The sequence below is a fragment of the Mustelus asterias genome, chromosome 14 (genome assembly GCF_964213995.1).
Source record: "Mustelus asterias chromosome 14, sMusAst1.hap1.1, whole genome shotgun sequence".
Classification (NCBI taxonomy): domain Eukaryota; kingdom Metazoa; phylum Chordata; class Chondrichthyes; order Carcharhiniformes; family Triakidae; genus Mustelus; species Mustelus asterias.
In genome coordinates, this window is record NC_135814.1 from 13,396,472 (window position 1) to 13,416,912 (window position 20,441).

Sequence of the window (20,441 nt, forward strand, 5' to 3'; positions counted from 1 at the left end):
GGACGGGTCCTGGGAACGTCAACCAGGCTGGTAAGGAGATCCCCAAGGACGACTTCCGAGGGAATGAGAACATCCTCTTGTGGGGAATAGCATTGGTTGCCGTACACAGGAGGGAGCGAATGGAATGAAGCGCATTTGGAAGGACCTCCTGCCAACGGGAGACTGGAAGGCCCCTGGACTTCAGCGCCAATAGGACAGCCTTCCAGACTGTAGCATTCTCTCTCTCCACCTGTCCGTTACCCCTAGGGTTGTAGCTCGTGGTTCTACTAGAGGCAATCCCGTATGAGAGCAGGAATTGCCTCAAGTCGTTACTCATGAACGACGAGCCCCTGTCGCTATGTATGTAGCAGGGGTACCCGAACAGGGTAAAAAGATCACTGAATGCCTTAATCACCGTGGCAGTCGACGTGTCCGCACAGGGGACAACAAACGGGAACCGGGAGTATTCATCTATGATATTGAGAAAGTACACATTCCGGTCCGTTGAGGGAAGGGGGCCCTTAAAATCCACACTCAGCCTCTCGAAGGGGCGAGTGGCCTTGACCAATTGTGCCCGGTCAGGTCGATAAAAGTGCGGTTTGCATTCCGCGCAAATCCGACAGCTTCTCGTTACTGACCTGACATCCTCCACCGAGTAGGGCAGGTTGCAGGCTTTTATGAAGTGGTAGAGCCGAGTGACCCCAGGATGGAGGGCGTTCAAGCGGTCCTCCTGCATGATAGCGCATGTTCCGCGCGAGAGGGCATCCGAGGGCTCATTGAGTTTCCCTGGACGATACATAATATCGTAATTATAGGTGGAGAGCTCAATTCTCCACCGCAAGATCTTATCATTCTTGATCTTGCCCCTCTGCGTATTACTGAACATAAACGCCACGGATCGTTGATCCGTGATCAGGGTGAACCGCTTCCCCGCCAGGGTAATGGCGCCAGTGTCTGATGACCTCCACAATGGCCTGAGCCTCCTTCTCCACCGCTGAATGCCGAATTTCGGGACCTTGAAGGGTGCGGGAAAAAAACGCGATGGGCCTGCCTGCCTGGTTCAGTGTGGCGGCCAGGGCGAAATCCGATGCATCACTTTCCACCTGAAAAGGGATGGATTCATCCACCGCGTGCATCGTGGCTTTCGCAATGTCGCTTTTCAAAGCCTTGAAGGCCAATTGGGCCTCCGGCGTGAGTGGGAAAGTCGTGGACTTGATGAGCGGACGGGCTTTGTCCGCGTAGTTGGGGACCCACTGCGCATAATAAGAAAAGAAGCCGAGGCATCTCCACAGTGCTTTTGCGCTAGCGGGCAAGGGAAGTTCAGTAAGGGGGCGCATACGGTCTGGATTAGGGCCGATGACCCCGTTTTCCACCACGTATCCCAGGATAGCTAACCTGCGCGTACGGAATACACACTTCTCCCTGTTATAGGTCAGATTCAGGCGAGACGCAGTGCGCAGAAAGTTCTGGAGGTTTGTGTCATGGTCCTGCTGGTCGTGGCCGCAGATGGTGACATTATCCAGGTACGGGAAGGTAGCCCGCAACCCGTTCTGGTCCACCATTCAGTCCATAGCACGCTGGAAGACCGAGACCCCATTGGTGACACCAAATGGAACCCTAAGAAACTGATATAGACGACCATCCGCCTCAAAAGCCGTGTATTGTCGGTCCTCTGGGCGGATGGGGAGTTGGTGGTAGGCAGACTTAAGGTCTATGGTGGAGAACACCCGGTACTGCGCAATCTGATTGACCATATCAGATATGCGCGGGAGAGGATACGCATCCAGCTGCGTATAACGGTTAATGGTCTGACTGTAGTCGATGACCATCCGGGGTTTGTTCCCGCTTTTAACCACCACGACCTGCGCTCTCCACGGACTAGCACTGTGCTGTATGATCCCTTCTTTGAGGAGCCGCTGAACCTCAGATCTGATGAAGATCCGGTCTTCAGCGCTGTAACGCCTACTTTTAGTAGCGATGGGCTTGCAGCCTGGTACCAGATTCTTAAATAAAGAGGGTGTGGTGATCTTTAGTGTGGAAAGATTGCATGCGGGGCGCTTTGGGCAATTTGGAGGCTGCGGCTGATTCCCTACTACCAGCGAAGGGAGTGGCCCACCGTACTGTAGGATCACACTCTTCATGTGGACCATAAAGTTTAGTCCGAGGAGAATTGGCGCGCAAAGGTGCGGCAACACAAGGAGCTTGTATCGCTCGTAAATTGTGCCCTGCACCTCTAGGGTTACCACACAACGTCCTTGGATCGGTACAGACCGGGACCGTGATGCCATAGAAATTGTCTGTTTGGCAGGTAGAACCCGGAGTCCACACCTTTTTGCAGTGTCAGGGTGAATAAAACTCTCGGTGCTCCCACTGTCAAACAGACAATACACAGTACGACCATTTACCTTGATGTTCATCATCGAACAGTCAAGCCTGTGATGCTTTGTCTGGTCCAGAGAGATCGACGCCACCGTTGGCCCTTGGACATCACTGCATGCAGCCGAGGTTGATACTGAGGACCCCTGCTGGTCGCTCCTGGTCGTCGTCGACCACGATGGCCACCCCCATGAATCGCACGTGGGTGAGGGCGCCAAGCGTAGCGACTCCTGGTGGTCATCCTCCTCCTCCGTCAGCCACGATGGCGTCGTCCTGGATTCGCACGTGGTCGGACCTCTTGGGTACTGCGACGCCGAAGGAGATTGTCTCCGCTCTGGAGGGTCACAGGCTGCACTGCCGTTCTTGGGCTTCGATCTGCAGACTTTCGCGTAGTGCCCCTTTTTACCGCACTGACTGCAGATCACCGTTTTAGCTGGACACTGTTGCCGTGGATGCTTGGCTCCTCCGCAAAAATAGCACCGCTGGCCGCCTGGAGCTGCCGCCGTCGTCGGGTCGATATGGGAGCGCGAGCCCGTGGGGCGAGGAGGGATTTGTGCTTGCTCCTGCCACGTTGTCTCCACGTGGTCTTCGGGGTACAGAGCCAAGCTTTTCGATGCTGCCTCCAGCATCTCAGCCATCTCCATCGCTTGGGTCAGGTTGAGGTTCCCTTTCTCCAATAGCTTAAGCCGGATGTATGAGGACCCTACCCCTGCTATGAACGCATCTCGGGCGAGGTCGTACATGTACTGCTCAGCCGACACAGCTTTGCAGTCGCAGCCCCTGGCAAGCTGCAAGAGCTCATTGGTGTAGTCCTCCATGGTTTCGCCCGACTGCCGACGCCATGTAGCGAGGAGGTAACGAGCGTGAATCTCGTTGGGTGGTCTCGTGTATCGTTTTTTCAAGAGCTCGATGGCCCTCGGGTAAGTGGTGGCCGCACGAATCGCGAGATAGACCGTGTCGCTTACCCTCGCGTGGAGGACCTGGAGTTTGTCGTCGTCCGTAGTAACTGCTGCAGAGGCCGCCAGGTTGTCCTCGAAACACTTCAGCCAGTGGTCGAAGGTGTTAGAGGCACTGACCGCACGTGGGTCCAGCGTCAGATGCTCTGGTTTCAGCATTTGCTCCATACTCTCTTTACTGTCGTGAGTTTTGTGTTTGTCAATAAAATTGATGCGCGACAATCAAGCACGAGGTACAAGGCTTCAGCGATTGAAGGCTTTTATTGACAAACAATGGAACTATCTAACACGAGTACACCAATCCAAACTGGAGGGGTCCCGCCTGAGCAGAGGGTCTTATACCTCTCCCCAGGAGGCGGGGCCCGACCGGGATGTGCCATAACAGCATCCACCACAGGTATATTAATCCCACAGTGTAAACACCCTCGCCCAACAACAACATTATAACAACCCCACAGTGCCAACACCCTAACCCAACAGTAACATTGGAATAACCCCACAGTGGTAACCAACGATGGTTCACCACACTAACACATGTGACAATAATAAATCAAATCAAATCAAAGTGGGAATATGGCATTGAGATCGAGGATCAACCATGATAATGTTGAATGGAGGAGCAGGCTCAAAGGGCTGAATGGCCTAATCCCGCTCCTTGTTTCTGTGTTTCTATGTTCATATGAGTACGTTGCATCAATCTTTAACCACAGAACAAGATACTATTAATGTAGCAGCAAAGGAATGGATGGTAGTGATAATAGATCAGATTAAAATAGATAAAGAGGAGGTACATTAAAAATTGGCAGCAGTCAAAGTTGGGGAGTTACTTAGTCCTGATGGGATGCATCCAAGGTTGCTGAAGAAAGTAAGGCTGGAGAAAGCCCAGGGTCTGGGCATTGCACTTCCTGCTTGGATACAGAAGTATTGCCAGAGGACTGGAGGGTTCAAAGAAGGAGGAGAGAGATAAATACAACAACTGAGCTAACGTCTGCAACTGTCCAAGAGATTGATAATTACAATTGACACAATGGCACTGCAAAGCCAATAGCTTTTATTAGTCATTCGAAAGCTTAAAATGCAAGGATATTAAAAAACTTCCCAGATAGTCAGTCTAGGTTCACTGCAGATTGATCGGATCTGATCTGACTCGGACCAATTCGTCCTCAGCAGGACTTCCCTTCTCAGTGGTCTCACTCGAGAATGTCTGCCTAAAGGGTCATACATAACCTTCCCCTTTATCCTTCTGGCTTAGCAACTATCCCCAATATCAACCCTCCTGGGATACGTGACCAGTCTGTGATTGGACCACATCGAATTGAACTTGTACAGAATATCATGCCGAGTCAGATATTCCCATGGGCTCTTTTCCCCGAAAATGTTTAGCCACAGGCTGTCTGAATGAACTCCATGAGCTGTGCCTTAAAGTTCAACTTGTCTCACAGTTAGGCTGAGAGACCCAAGTTGTAAGCAGCTTGTAAGCTCATTTGTAAAAATACAATCGGAGAAATAAAAGTTGCTTTTTGTCCATAAGCCACAAGAACAAAGAACAACGAAAATTACAGCATGGGAACACACCCTTTGGCCCTCCAAGTCTGCATCGACCATACTGCCCGACTGAACTAAAACCCCCTGCCCTTCTGGGGACCATATCCCTCCATTTCCATCCTATTCTTGTATTTGTCAAGACGCCCCTTAAAAGTCACTATGGTATCTGCTTCCACTACCTCTCCTGGCAGTGAGTTCCAGGCACCAACCACCCTCTGTGTAAAAAAACTTTCCTTGTACATCTCCTTTAAACCTTGCCCCTTGCACTTTAAACCTATGCCCCCCAGTAATTGACTCTTCCACCCTGGGAAAAAGCTTCTGACATGTTGTAAGAATTGTTAGCTGATTTCCATTTCCATTGCGCCTGTGCACTCATTTCAGATGAATCTTTATGCATATTCTTCCACATCCGGGATGTGTAAACTTCTAGCAAAAAGAGTTAGGACCAAATTAACTGTCACTTGGAAGGGGGTCATTACCCATTGGGCAGTTAAGCTGACAGATGAAGTCTGCAGCTGGAATCAGAGGGAGAAGGAGAAGCGTTTATGTCTATATTGTTGTAAGTTGGTTGCACTTGGCATGCGGTGGAGGGAGGAATGTTGGTGGGATGTCAGTAAAACATTGTGGTGGGGGAAACTGGAGGATGGGGAGATCCCAGGGAGGGACTGAAGTTTCAATCTTCCAGGTGGGCTGAAAATGCCAATCGAGAAAAGTGAGATAGATCGCCCTGGAGAGTTGGTGCTGGGCAGCATTCTTGTTCCTCCTGGCCCACAAACACTATTGTAAAGACATTTAACTGCTGGACCTAACCTTTCTCATTTGCTTTAATTGCTCAGTTTCCCGACCCCTGGAATATTTGGTCCATAGCTGTTAAATGGACTGGACTGCTAAAAAATTGAAGCCTTCATTCTTATTGATTTATTATAATTCCTGCCCGGTCTCAAGACCAGACTACTTACTCACCCCCAACCCACCTCAGCTTAATTAGAAATAGGCATGCTCACAGCTGGCTGAGCTTGGCTTTTGCTTTTTTTTGTATTTAAATCACCCCTAGTCCATCAGTCATCAGTCATGGGGGTTTTAAATTTCCCATTTTAGAGTACAAAAGGAAATTATGCTAAATCTTTTTGGATCACCGGTCATACCTCAACTGAGTAAGAAGTCTCACAACACCAGGTTAAAGTCCAACAGGTTTATTTGGAATCATGAGCTTTTGGAGCGCTGCTCTTTCATCAGGTGTGTGGGCCCATTCACCTGATGAAGGGGCAGCACTCCAAAAGCTCGAGGTTCCAAATAAACCTTTTGGACTTTAACCTGGTGTTGTGAGACTTCTTACTGTGCCCATCCCAGTCCAATGCCAGCATCTCCACCTCATGGATACCTCAACTGAAGCATTGGGTTCCCAATCTGGGCACTTCTATGCAAGGTGTTGAAGAGGTTGCAGAAGGGATTTACTGGATCGTACCTGGGCTGAGGGATTTCAGCAAAATGGAAAACATGGGCATTGTTCTCCATCGAGCAGAGAAAGTCAAGGGGGGATTAAGTGGAAGTGTTCAAAATAATGAGAGGTTCAGATAGGATATATTGTGAAAAATGGTTTTCAATGGCAGAAGGGTTAGTATCCAGAGAGCATAGATTAAACGTATTTGGCAAGAGATCGAGATGGGAGATGAGGAAAATTTTTATGTTGGAGTGAATTATAACAATCTGGAATGTACTGCCTGAAAGGAGGGTAGATTCGATGGTAATTTTCAAAAGGGAATTGAATACCTATTTGAAGAGGTAATGCCAGCAGGACTGTATGGAAAAAGAGCACGACGAATTGATAACTCTTTCAAAAACTTGCACAGGCATGAAATGTTGGATGATTCTACAATTAGGCACGGAATGAAGTCCTGCCATAAACGCTGTAGGTCTCGACACCTGCCTTACGTTGTGACATTTGCCACGATTTTGTTGGAGATCCTGGAGGCAGTGATCGTGCTGTTTACTGCGATGAATGGAGCAATTACAAATCACATGCCCTCCTCTAGTCAACTCCACAGATTGTGGTGACGATGGACCTCCCTGCCCTGTCAGCTATTAATATTCAGATAACTATTTGTCAAGAACGCCATGATGGCAATATTAAAGATCAACTTTATTCGCAAGCGTCCCGTAGCGACTCTGGATTGCCTTATGCCAAGGTACACTCAGGGACATAGCTTCTCACCTGCTGCAATGCAATTTGCTTCACAGTAAATCATACCCTCCTTCCAACTCACTTCATAAGTCGCCTCCAGCTCATTAGATCCAGCTCTGGTCTAACCCACTTTTGTCCCTGTAAATCTCTAGCAACTGGACTTGTCCCCACTGACTGATGGCTTGGTGACTACTTTGGCTGTCAGTCTGTTTTAGAAAATAAATGAGTGTGGCCTGGCTGCTCGGTAGCTGTCTCTCTACAGCTGCTTCTGCAGCTCTTGGCTGCACAGCACTGGGCTTTTCTACATCTCAGCCACTCTGGGCCTCAGGGATCTCTGGCACGCCGTTCCCAGCCGTGTAGCACTTTGCTTCAGACATTCATCTCTGTCACTTCTCCATATTCATGCATTCCCTCCACTCCCTGTCTCTTAACTGTGACTTGAAAAGTGTCTTCCGTGCCAGCCAGCACCTCATTACTCACCCTCAGCCTTATCCTCTTTCTCCCTGGCTGTTATTCTCTCAGCATTACACTTTGTCTTCGGAACTTGTTGGCCTATAGCTCTACTGTTCCCAGGCTCCCAATGACACTTTAAATCATCGAATTACAGAATGGCACAGCGCAGGAGGCCATTCAACCCATTGAGCCTATGTCAGCTCTGTCAAATAACAATCCAATTATCCCCTCTCTGAAGCTCATAGAATCATAGAATCATGCAGTGCAGAAGGAGGCCATTCAGCCCATTGAGTCGGCCCCAACTACAATCCCACACAGACCCTATCCCCATAACCTCATGTATTTACCGTAGCTACTCCCCCGACACTCGGGGCAATTTAGCATGGCCAATCCACCTAACCCACACATCTTTGGACTGTGGGAGTAAACTGGAGAATCCGAAGGAAACCCACGTAGATACGTGGAGGATGTGCAAATTCCACACAGACAATGACCCAAGACGGGAATCGAACGCAGGTCCCAGGTCCCATGACACCACTGTGCCACCGTGCCACCCGATATCCCTACAATTCTTTCCCCCTTCATCTGTTTCTCCAATTCTCTTTTGAAAGCGATATCTATTAAGGCATCCATTCCAAACACTAATCACTCATTGTGTGAAAGATTTTTTTTTAATGTTGCCCCTAGATCCTTTGCGAACCATCTTAAATCTATGCCCTGTGGTCATCAAACCTTGACCACAGGAAATAGTTTGTCCTTATTTACTGCATCTGAACCCATCTAGCAAATGTCCTCTTTGCCCTCTCTGCCCTCAAGCCCAGGTTCTCCAGCCTATCCACTTTAATTACTTCTCTCTGGAAAAATTCCAATAAATCTCTTTTGGTCCCTCTCCAAAGGCTTAACTTCCTAAAGCTGGTGCCTAGGCCTAGACACAAAGCTGTATCTGGAGTTGAACTAGTGGCGGTGGATAGCACTACTGCCTCATAACACCAGGGACCCAGGTTCGATTCCCACTTGGGTCACTGTCTGTGCATACATTCCAATCACTCATTGCGTGAAAGGTTTTTTTTCTCATGTTGCCCCTAGGTCCTTTGCTAACCATCTTAAATCTATGCCCTGTGGGCAGTAACCTGCAGGTTTCTTAGTTTCATTCTATAACACTGAGATCTCACTTGTCACACGTTCAGCACAAGATTCTGTTGCTTCCAACAGTCACTCGTCTGCCTCTGCTTATCTCTCACACTAAAGCCTTGCCCATCTCTTTCTTTCTGTAAACAAAATGAAGTTCATAGTGTTGAAGTTAAGTTACAACAATTATGGCATGGAAAGTGCTCATGTACAGACAAGGTCAGGGGTTGCGTATTCGGGGAAGTGACTAATCTAACTTGTGTCAGTTTCTTAAACACTGTTTTCCCGACCATGGCCATGACCAGGTGATGAACCAGAAACAAATACAGGAACTCATACCAAAAACAAGATATGGCAACATATTATGCTAATGATGAATTAGAAGGAGACAGTTTTCTATTGGATAAGAAAGGACAAAAAGCTATGCTATGATTGGTGGACTATGTATGTAAATTAAGATTAAGAATGTTGCTTTTTTCTTACTTCCTGTAATGAACTATGACTGCAATCATCTGTATGAATCGACAGAACACCTAGCAGTGTATGTGTGTTCCCCTTGCGCGCAAGTAATAAAGCTTAGAAGATTGAGTACTCATAATGCCATTGTGTTGATTGTACCCAAGTCGACGACAACAGGAAGTATCATCAAAGATGACATCATGTCACTCAAGTTTATTTTCGTAGCCATCAACTCAGAGGTTGGTTGATTTTAGAGGATTGGCAAGAGCATCTGCAATACAAACTAAAGGGTACAATTCTAATGCAGGTGTGCAGGAGCAGAGGGATTTGGGGTAAATGTGCACAAATCATTAAAGGTGGCTGAAAAAATGGTTAATAAAGCATATGATATCCTGGACTTTCTAAGTATGGGCTTAAAATACAAAAGCAGGAAATTACAATAAATCGGTGTAAAACACTGGGTTGACCTCAGCTGGAATACTGGTCCAATTCTGGTAAGAAGGATGTGAAGCCACTAGACAGGGTACGGAAAAGGTTCACGAGAATGGTCCCAAGATGAGGAACTTCAATTATTTGGACAGGTGGAGAAGCTAAGGCTATTCTCCTTGGGGAAGAGAAGACTACAAGGAATTTTGATAGAGGTGTTCAAAATAATGAAGAATCCAGTACAGAAGAGGAGAAACTGTCCCTATTGGCAAAAGCAGAAGGCACTGATTTAAGGTTCGCTGTCAAAAGAAACACCGGTGCCATGGAATAGACTGTTAACAATGCAGAAAGAGGCCATCCGGCCTATTGAGTCTGCACCGACTCTCCAAAAGAACATACCATCCAGGCCTCCCCCCGAAACCATCCCCATAACCCTGTGCATTTACCAGGGCCAATCCCCCTAACCTACAAATCTTTGGTACTAAGGGACAATTTAGCATGGCCAATCCACCTAATCTGCACATCTTTGGAGTGTTGGAGAAAACCGGAGCACCCGGAGGAAACCCACGCAGACATGGGGAGAATGTGCAAACTCCACAGATAGTCGCCCGAGGCTAGAATTGAATCTGGGTCCCTGTGAGGCAGCAGGGCTAACCACTGTGCCACTGGGCCGCCCCTACATGAGGCAATTTTTTAAAATTCAGTGAGTGGTTAAGATCTGGAGTGCACTAACTGTGAATGTGGAGGAGGCCAGTTCAATCTCCGAAAGAGAACTGGGCAATTACCTGAAAATAAAATATTTGGAGTGCTATAGAGAAAAGATATAGAGATCGTGGGATCAGGTAAGTTGCTCCTGCAATGGCATTGACGGGCCAAAAGGTCTCCCTCTATGCTGTAAGCATTCTATAATTTCATTCTATGAAGTGTGAGTAAAAGCTTTCCAGGCACTCATTTTCAGTTCAAGCACAGGAATCCCAGTCACAGATTTCAAGGAGGTGAGGGTTCATATTAGGTGGCTGCCAGGGATGCCTAATATCTTCCCTTATCAATAAGGTGGCTTGTTGCCTGAGTTGAACCTGGACCATCAGACTGTGACATTTGTTGGCACCATGGTTGGCATGGACCGGTTGGGCCGTTGGGCCTGTTTCCGTGCTGTATGACTCTATCGCCGGAATTTTACCACCTCGCCCACCCGAGGCTCGTAAGATCCCGCCCGAGGCCAATGGAAAATGTCGTTCCGTGAGCCTCGCCCAGCCCAATTCTGGGGTGGCCGTGTCAGTAAAATCCCGGCCTATGACTCTATCTGTAAATCCAGCACTTGAAGATGTCCTTCGGCACATTAATCAATTTGCACCTCGCTTCTTGCGAGCACAACCTCAGCGAATAAAATCGCAAACATTTTTGGGTGGCTTTTTTTGGTGTTCCCTACAAATTGCCTTTCTAACGCGCAAACATTTAATCATACACTTACCCACTGCTCACAATTGTTTGCTTTCTTGTAAAATTTAAAGCTTTTCTGCTTGGCTTTCGGGTTAGACTTTGACCAGATTTACAATTGTATTGTAGTTTTTGATGTTTATTTCTCTCAAGGGGATATTTTCTTGCCAAAAACTCATGAAATAGTCTTATCGTTCCATTTTTCCTTCACTTATTTTATTGACTACCCTTGTTCTTCACTTAATTCTCAATACAGCCTCTCTCATGACTTCAATCTTTGCTGTGCTATGCCCTTGTCTTCTGCCTTATTTTAGCCCTGGTTTTAGACATCTTAAGTATGACAACAGATTGAATAGGCCCAAAAACCAGATAGTTCATTACCATCCATCCCAGCTGATTGCAAAGCGGTTTGGGCCTTAAGATGATGTTGACACATTGTAAAGTCTTAATATATGCCGACAAAATTCATTCATCTGTCGTTTTAATGATGCTAGCCGCTAGGGGTTCGTCACCATCAACATGGGGCCGAAAAAACATTGGGCCGTAACTTTCTGGGAGTGGCAATTGACGTTGGATTGCCTCTCTGTGCCCACTTACCTACATGGATTTTCTTCATGTCTGCCTCGCCCAACCTTCCGACTCAAGCCAGTCGAGATCCAGGTGGTAAATCTGTTCATAAGGCCAAGCCTCGGAGTCCAGTTCTATCAGACTGGAGAAACACACTCCACTAGCTACGATAAACCAGTAAATGGTTTATCAGGGGAGGATATGTGGGTGGGGGGTGAGATGTGGTTTGTTGGGATCTTGTGGGCTGTGGGGAGGGGGCGTTGGCACATCAGGGAGATGAGGAGACGTGTGGGACCTTAGGGGAAGGTGAGGAAGTAGGACGTAAGGGTGGTGGGACCTTGTGGCGGCGGGGGAGGCGTGTCAGGTCAAGGGAGGGGAATCCAGTCAGATTGGATGGGGGTGGATTCTGGTCGAGTCAGAAGGGGTGCTCTGGCCTGTGTGCGGTGTGGGGAGGGGGGGTATGCGGTTTGGCGGTGAGTTGGCTTCAGGGAAATCCTGTGGTGAGCTAAGGGGTGCTGGAGACTACTGTAGGGGGCTGGTTAGTGGCGGACGGGGAGAATCCTGTGGAGTGGGTAGTCGGGGGTGGAGTGAGGGTGGTGCAGAGGTGGGCCCCTGTGTTGTCGGGGATGTTAGGGGGAAATCAGTCTGGGCCTTTATAATTGTTATCAAGAAGTTAGAACAGGTTTTAATTCTTCTAACGTTTTCTGGGTAACGTTTTGTGTAATGCAACGAGGACCGTCCAAGGTTTGTCATTTAAAGTACATTTCGGATGGCTCCTGGTGCAGGGCCAAAGGAAGTTTGCACTTCTGGGCATTTGCTGTGCAAACCCTTGTTAAGAAGGTACTGAGAGCTATACCCCAGTGCATCTTTATGGTACGCCCCAAAATCCCAAGCTCGAAATTTAGCCTATTTAGTTTCACTGTTGAATTTCTCGAAACCTGGGAAGTCGATTCAGCAGTAGTTAATGTCAAGTTTGCCTCTCAATTGGAATGCATCAGCCAAAATTTAGCTCATTTAATAATTTCCTGCCTCTCCATAGCAAAACACTAATTTACCAGATACAGTTATTTACCCTGGTTTACTAATGTCCTTTAGGGAAGGAAATCTGCCGTCCTTACCAGGTCTGGCCTAAATGTGACTCCAAAGCCACAGCAACGTGGTTGACTGCCATAGAATCCTATAATGCACTTGTCCTCTAATTTTAGACTCCACTACCTTTGGAATATATGTTGAATGTCTACCTTATCTATGCCCCTTCTTGAGTCACATTAGTCCATATGGTATTTCCTGTTGCTTCCACAATGCCTTTCGGTGGGGAGTTCCCACCTAAACCCCACCTTTGACTCAGCAAAGATGAAGAAATGGTGAAACATGCCCAAGTTACAATAGTGTGTGTGATTTGGAGGGGAACTTGGATGTGATAGTATTTCGATGCACTTGCCCTTTTGGTGGTTGAGTTGTGAGGCACTTCCGCTGAATCTTTAGTGAGTTATTTAAGTGCATCCTGTGACTTGTTCACACTGCAGTCATAGTGTAGTGGTGACAGAGTGGATTGATGTTTAGCACTGAGCAAGTAGACTATTTGTCCTGTGTAGGGGCCTTGTCATGGCAAATGGAAAATATTCCATCACACATTCTTGACTTGTGCTTTATAGCTGTTGGGGAGCTTTGACAAGTCAGGAGGTGAGTCACACATTGCTGAACCGTCAGTCTCTCACTTATTCTAATGGCCAGTCTTTACGAGCTAGTGAAACTGGGTTTCTCGCAACCAGTCAAGGATGTTACTGTTGATGGTAAGAGACTTGGTGATGGTAATGCAATTCAGTGTTAAGGGGGGTAGTTAAACTCTGTTTTGTTGGAGGTGGTCATGGCCTGGCATTTGTGTGCCGTGAATGTTACTTTTTTATTATTCATTATTCAGGGTGGCACGGTAGCACAGTGGTTAGCACTGCTGCTTCACAGCTCCAGGGACCTGGGTTCAAATCCCGACTCGGGTCACTGTCTGTGTGGAGTTTGCACATTCTCCCTGTTTCCTCCGGGTGTTCCGGTTTCCTCCCACAGTCCAAAGATGTGCGGGCTAGGTTGATTGGCCATTCTAAATTGCCCCTTAGTGTCCCAGGATGCATAGGTTAGCGGGGTTAGTGGGTAAATATGTAGGGATATGTGGATAGGGCCTGGGTGGGATTGTGGCTGGTGCAGACTCGATAGGCCGAATGGCCTCTTTCTGCACTGTAGGATTCTATGATTCATGGGCCATGGGCGTCACATGCTGGCCACCATTTATTGCCCATCCCTAGTTGCCCTTGGAGGGCAGTTGAGAGTCAACCACATTGCTGTGGCTCTGGAGTCACATGTAGGCCAGACCAGGTAAGGACGGCAGAATTCCTTCCCTTAAAGGATATCAGTGAACCAGATGAATTTTTCCGATAATCGACAATGGTTTCATGGTCATCAGTAGATTCTTAATTTCAGATTTTTTTTTATTGAATTCAAATTGTTGCTTTCCATTTTAACTCAGCACCTCACCCTGCCCTCATGTCCATCCTTGGCCATGCTGCAACATACTTGTGAAACCTGCCTTTAATTTCACGTTTGTCTCAGAATTAGCAGCATTCTCCTCAGAGATGTCCGAGACAAGTTTTTTACACAGAGGGTGGTGGGTACCTTGAACTCGCTGCCGGGGGCGGTAGTGGAAGCAGATACAATAGTGACTTTTAAGGGGCACTTGACAAATACATTAATAGAATGGGAATGGAGGGATATGGTCCCCAGAAGGGTAGGGGGTTTTAGTTCAGTCAGGCAGCATGGTCGGTGCAGGCTTGGAGGGCCGAAGGACCTGTTCCTGTGCTGTAATTTTCTTTGTTCTTTGTTCTTTGAGCCTACTGCCCACTCTGCCAAGGATCTTCAGGAAGTCTGCTGTGCCGAAAAAGAGGACACCAAGTGCACTCAAGTGTGTAAGTGCAGCCTCCAAATGTCCTGCAGACAGCCTCATGTCCAAATGCCATAAGCAATGCAGCCACTTAACCAGAGTGGATCACCTCTTAATTAATGATCACTGCTTGGACATTCCTCCATCTATGTGAAAAGACATTCTCCACAGACTCCATGGAGGCTACCTAGGCATTGCTGACTGCAGAGTATAAGTACCATAATATGTGCCGTGGCTGGTCGCTCATCCAGTAGAGCCAAACATGGTAGCCCCACTGACACCAATACCTGCCAAACTGGCAGAAAAGATGGGAACCCATGCCATCGCCATCTTGAAGAGGTTACACCGCGGCATAAAATGGCAACACTGATGCAGAATTTCCCAGCATATCGGGAAAATGCTTCAGATGTGGGAGTGAAGCTTGTCAATGGTACTCTTTTTACCAAACTTGATGCAGTTTATGGTGAATGACAGTTAACTACATTGCAGTACACTAGTGACTGGATTCCCACAGGTCCAGGAAGTCAAAATGCTTGGCAGTTAACTGTCAGTCACCATTAATTGGTGCATTCTCCATGGCAACACCTCCACAAATCAGAGTCTACTTGCCAACCAATCAGCACTCTCTTCTCATATGTCATAAAATTGCTGTTCCTTCTGACATTGGCATTCTTGTCATTGACCTGATAAATACAAGACGAAAAGCTTTGGCAAAATGTATTTGTTTTCAGCAATACAAGAAGGAGTTTGTTTTCCTGTAAACTGAAGATTTCAACAAATGAACTGTGACTCACTGATAGTGTCGCTAACTCTGGGCCAGAAGCTCCCAATAACAGTCCAGCTCTGGGACTTGATGGTCATGGAAGGGCATCCGTAATATGGCCGGACAGGTTGACTATCATCCTCCAGTAAGCCTAATGGCCGGTGGTAAGGGTGGGAGAATTTCCTACTCAGTCAAACCATAGAAAGCAACAGCAAGCCACTGCAGTACTTTGTCAAGCATAATTATCATAGAAATCATAGAATCTCCAGTGCAGAAGGAGGCCATTTGGCCCATCGAGTCTGCAATGACCACAATCCCACCTAGTCCTATCCCCATAACCCCATGCATTTACCCTAGCTAGCCCCCCCTCTGAAACTAAGGGGCAATTTCGCATGGCCAATCCACCTAACTGATGTTAAAGTCTGAGCCTCCTGATACGCCACTGCCCAGTTGTACCCAGAAAGTTGCCTATGTGCCCTGTGTTGGAGGCATCGCCGCCAGAGTGCTGGAGCTCAGTGTTGATCCCTGTTGTCCCATGGACCCAGTAAGAAGTTTAACAACACCAGGTTAAAGTCCAACAGGTTTATTTGGTAGCAAAGGCCACAAGCTTTCGGAGCGCTGCTCCTTCGTCAGGTGAGTGGGAGTTCTGTTCACAAACAGGGCATATAAAGACACAAACTCAATTTACAGAATGATGGTTGGAATGCGAATACTTACAACTAATCAAGTCTTAAAGGTACAAACAATGTGAGTGGAGAGAGCACCAAGACAGGTCAAAGAGATGTGTATTGTCTCCAGTCAGGACAGCCAGTGAAATTCTGCAAGTCCAGGCAAGCTGTGGGGATTACACATAGTGTGACATGAACCCAATATCCTGGTTGAGGCCGTCCTCATGTGTGCGGAACTTGGCTATCAGTTTCTGCTCAGTGACTCTGCGCCGTCGTGTGTGGTGAAGGCCGCCTTGCAGAACACTTACCCGAATATCAGAGGCTGAATGCCCGTGATCGCTGAAGTGCTCCCAACAGGAAGAGAACAGTCTTGCCTGGTAATTGTCGAGCAGTGTTCATTCATCCGTTGTCGCAGCGTCTGCATGGTTTCCCCAATGTACCATGCCAATGTACGGGATATTGGGTTCATGTCACACTATCTGTAATCCCCACAGCTTGCCTGGACTTGCAGAATTTCACTGGCTGTCCTGTCTGGAGACAATACACATCTCTTTGACCTGTTTTGGTGCTCTCTCCACTCACATTGTTTGTTCCTTTAAGACTTGATTAGCTGTAAGTATTCGCATTCCAACCATTATTTTGTAAATTGAGTTTGTGTCTTTATATGCCCTGTTTGTGAACAGAATTCTCACTCACCTGACAAAGGAGCAGCGCTCCGAAAGCTTGTGGCTTTTGCTACCAAATAAACCTGTTGGACTTTAACCTGGTGTTGTTAAACCTCTTACTGTGTTTACCGCAGTCCAACGCTGGCATCTCCACATCATGAGTCCCGTGGGCCAGCAGGAAGTAGAAATGAAGGCAGCTGCTGCTCCCACTGGTGCTGCTGATTGATTCTGGCATTGTTCCTGCTCCAAGGTAAAGTTGCAGAATCTACAGTCATTTTGCAGTCAAGGCTGGGAGTGTTGATCGAAGGCACTCCCTGTCATATCCCTGCATTTACAGCCTTTCTTGCCACCCCCCACCCCCACCCCCAGCACTCCACATGCATCTAAATCACAGAAATCTTGGTTCTAATTTAAAGTTTTGCCCATTGATTTTTACATCGAGAAGCAGGCATTCACTCATTATTGTGGTTAACATTCATTTTGACATGACTGGCCAATCACCATTCTGTGTAGTTAGAACAAGGATTCATTTAAACATTTTGTTGTTGCTTTGAATGATTTGCAGCTACAATTGCAACCAAGAGTGGAGGAAAACAAGTAGCATCAAGGATAATGTGACACGTAATTTTCCTATGGTCCAAAAGCATGTCCAATCAACCTAATCCGCATATCTTTGGACTGTGGGAGGAAACCGGAGCACCCGGAGGAAACCCACGTAGACACAGGGAGAATGTGCAACTCCACACAGATAGTAACCCAATCCTGAAATTGAACCCGGGTCCCTGGCACTGTGAGGCAGCAGTGCTAACAATGAAGACACACTCTTCGCAATTCCTGTGAGGAAAAGCACTTTACTGAAACAAGGAGCAACTGTCATATCCCTGCATTTACAGCCTTTCTTGCCTCTCAATTGTGCAACCCATTCAATTCCTATCGTTGCCTCATCTTGCCTAACCCAGTGAGTTCCAGGAATCTTGTGAAACCCAGACACTGGGAGTTAAGGGCAGAATCTAGGGTTTAAAATGCACTCAGTTGTCATTTTGATCTGTCAGTTAGCTCAGTTGGCTGGACCGCTGTGATGTGGTACAACGCCAAGAGCGTGGGTTCAATTCTCATACTGGCTGAGGTCATTTATGAAGGCCCTGCCTTCTCAACATTGCCCCTCACCTAAGGTGTAGTGATCCTCAGGTCACATCACCACCAGTCAGCTCTCCCCACTCAAAAGGGACTGTAGGAAGTTTCACAAGACCAGGCTAAAGTCCAACAGGTTTATTTGGAATCACAAGCTTTTGAAGCACCGCTCCTTCCTCAGGTGAGTCCTGACACACCTGATGAAGGAACAGTACTATGAAAGCTCATGATTCCTGCTGGATTCCTGGCACATCAATGCCTTTTGCTGCCACACGCACCAACCATACCCACCAACCATTGCCCTCTCCATTCACCACCCCACCCCACCACCCCCCACCCCCACCCCCACCCCCAGCACTCCACATGCATCTAAATCACAGAAATCTTGGTTCTAATTTAAAGTTTTGCCCATTGATTTTTACATCGAGGAGCAAGCATTCACTCATTATTGCGGTTAACATTCGTTTTGACATGACTGGCCAATCACCATTCTGTGTAGTTAGAACAAGGATTCATTTAAACATTTTGTTGGTGCTTTGAATGATTTGCAGCTACAATTGCAACCAAGAGTGGAGGAAAACAAGTAGCATCAAGGATAATGTGACACGTAATTTTCCTATGGTCCCTAAAGTTGTCATAGCAACAAGGCTTCGCTAGTACGCAACCTTGGGTACACCTATTAATGTGTTACCCTGTGGTGGGACCTGATAATTTAATGGTGAATTATTTTGATATCCTTGTATCGGGAGCAATTATTCTGAATTAATTGGTAGCTATTTAATACAACCTTGGTACAGTGTTTGGAATAAAATTAGTGACTCTTGTCTTAATTAGATCCACTTAAGCAATCCCAGCCTCAGAGGGACACTGCGATGTCTTCTGTTTCCGCTTCATACTTTTGGGGGATGGTCACCCACTTTTCCTTTCCCCACTAAATCGTCTTGCCTGAGGGCTGACCAATTACTGGAATAACCATTCAGAGACCCCCCGCTGTGATTTATTTCACTTCTTTCAACTTCTACCAATTTGGCCACTTATTTACTGCGTTTGAGAGTTAGGAAAAGAACCCCATCTCTTGGTTAAAAGCAAATTACTGCAGATGCTGGAATCTGAAACCAAAAGAGAAAATGCTGAAAAATCTCAGCAGGTCTGGCAGCATCTGTAAGGAGAGAAAAGAGCTGACGTTTCGAGTCCAGATGACCCTTTGTCGAAGCTAAAAGGCACAGAAAGTGGGAGATATTTCTACTATAAGGTGAGGGAATGATCCCATGGTTCTTGCCATTGCTGATTCTTAATTTACTTAATGACCACGAGCAGTCTTTATACGTCACACACAAAGTGCATGTTATTGCAGGCATGCGTCAACTGAACTTGAGTTCAGAGCATTCTTGGTTCTGAGTCATACGTTTGCACATTCAAGAGGTCATAGTTTCAGCGTAGGATTAGGAATCTGACACCCAGGCAAGTCTTGAGCTACAAAATGATTTCCAATATCCCAATGCCCTAGTTTGACAGGAGTCAACACTCAATTCGTGGCACCAAACGCCTCCTGGAGGTGGGCACCGCCTGCCTGGTGCAAGCAGCAAAGTCAAATTGGTTGTACTCAAATTGGTTGCTGCGCTTCCCACATCACAGCAGTGACCCCACTTCAAAAAGTACTTGATTAGCTGTTAAGCACGGTGGAGGTTTTTGAAAGGTGAGATAGAAATCTCTTTTCTTTTTGGTAATCTTGGGCGACTGCGAATTTTGTATTCAATTAATCCTTTTCCGTGCACCCCTTTTTTAAAAAAAACAAAGTCAATTCTGTTTTGCTGCATTCCTGCAAATGGTTCAATTACAGCCATTGCCACATCTGGCGAATTTGCAAACAACACCCGTCTTGCTTTCCTTCCACAGAAACATTCCCCGCTGTTCAAAACAAAGGAGAATGTTCCTCCGAAGGGCCATGGTGGAAGTAAAATGGGAGCGCACCACCTGCAGTTCCTGGTATTGAGCACAAATTCTGCTCAATGCTTCCAAATGTTCCATTTATTAGAACAACATGACTTCAATTATACAACTCCACAAGCCATAAAATATGCACCAATGCTGCTCATTGTACTGCTAGCTTGTAATTAAATTGTTCCAATAATCTCTGCTGAGCACCTTAAGACTTTGCTAGCTGATATGTCGTTTTTTTAAAACTTTCTGTTAAATCACTTTCTTTGTCTATCAGAATGATTTGAATATGTGAAGTTAAGGAATTGTTTGGTTGTTAACGTGGAATAATAGCGCCAAAATTATTTCCTCTGTTTGGTATCTTGAGTAAAGCATTAGGTGCATTCCTGCTCAGGAAGTGTTTATAATTTTGTTAATGATTGCACAGTGTTCAGCTCCAGTTACATTTCCTCAGATAATGAAAAGTCCCATTTCCACACTCAGCAAGACCTGAACATCAGAGAAGTTTGGGCGAATTAAATGAGGAGGCGATGGCCCAGTGGTATTGTCACCAGACTATTAATCCAGAAACTCAGCTGGGGACCGAGTTCGAACACCGTCACGGCAAATGGTGGAATTTGAATTCAATAAAAAAAGAAATCTGGAATTAAGAATTAATGCCCTTTAGGGAAGGAAATCTGCAGTCCTTACCTGGTCTGGCCTACATGTGACTCCAGAGCCACAGCAATGTGTTTGACTCTCAACTGCCCTCCAAGGGCAACTAGGGACCGGCAATAAACGCTGGCCAGTCAGTGCCACCCATGTCCCACAAATGAATAAAACAGGAGGTTTGGGATCTT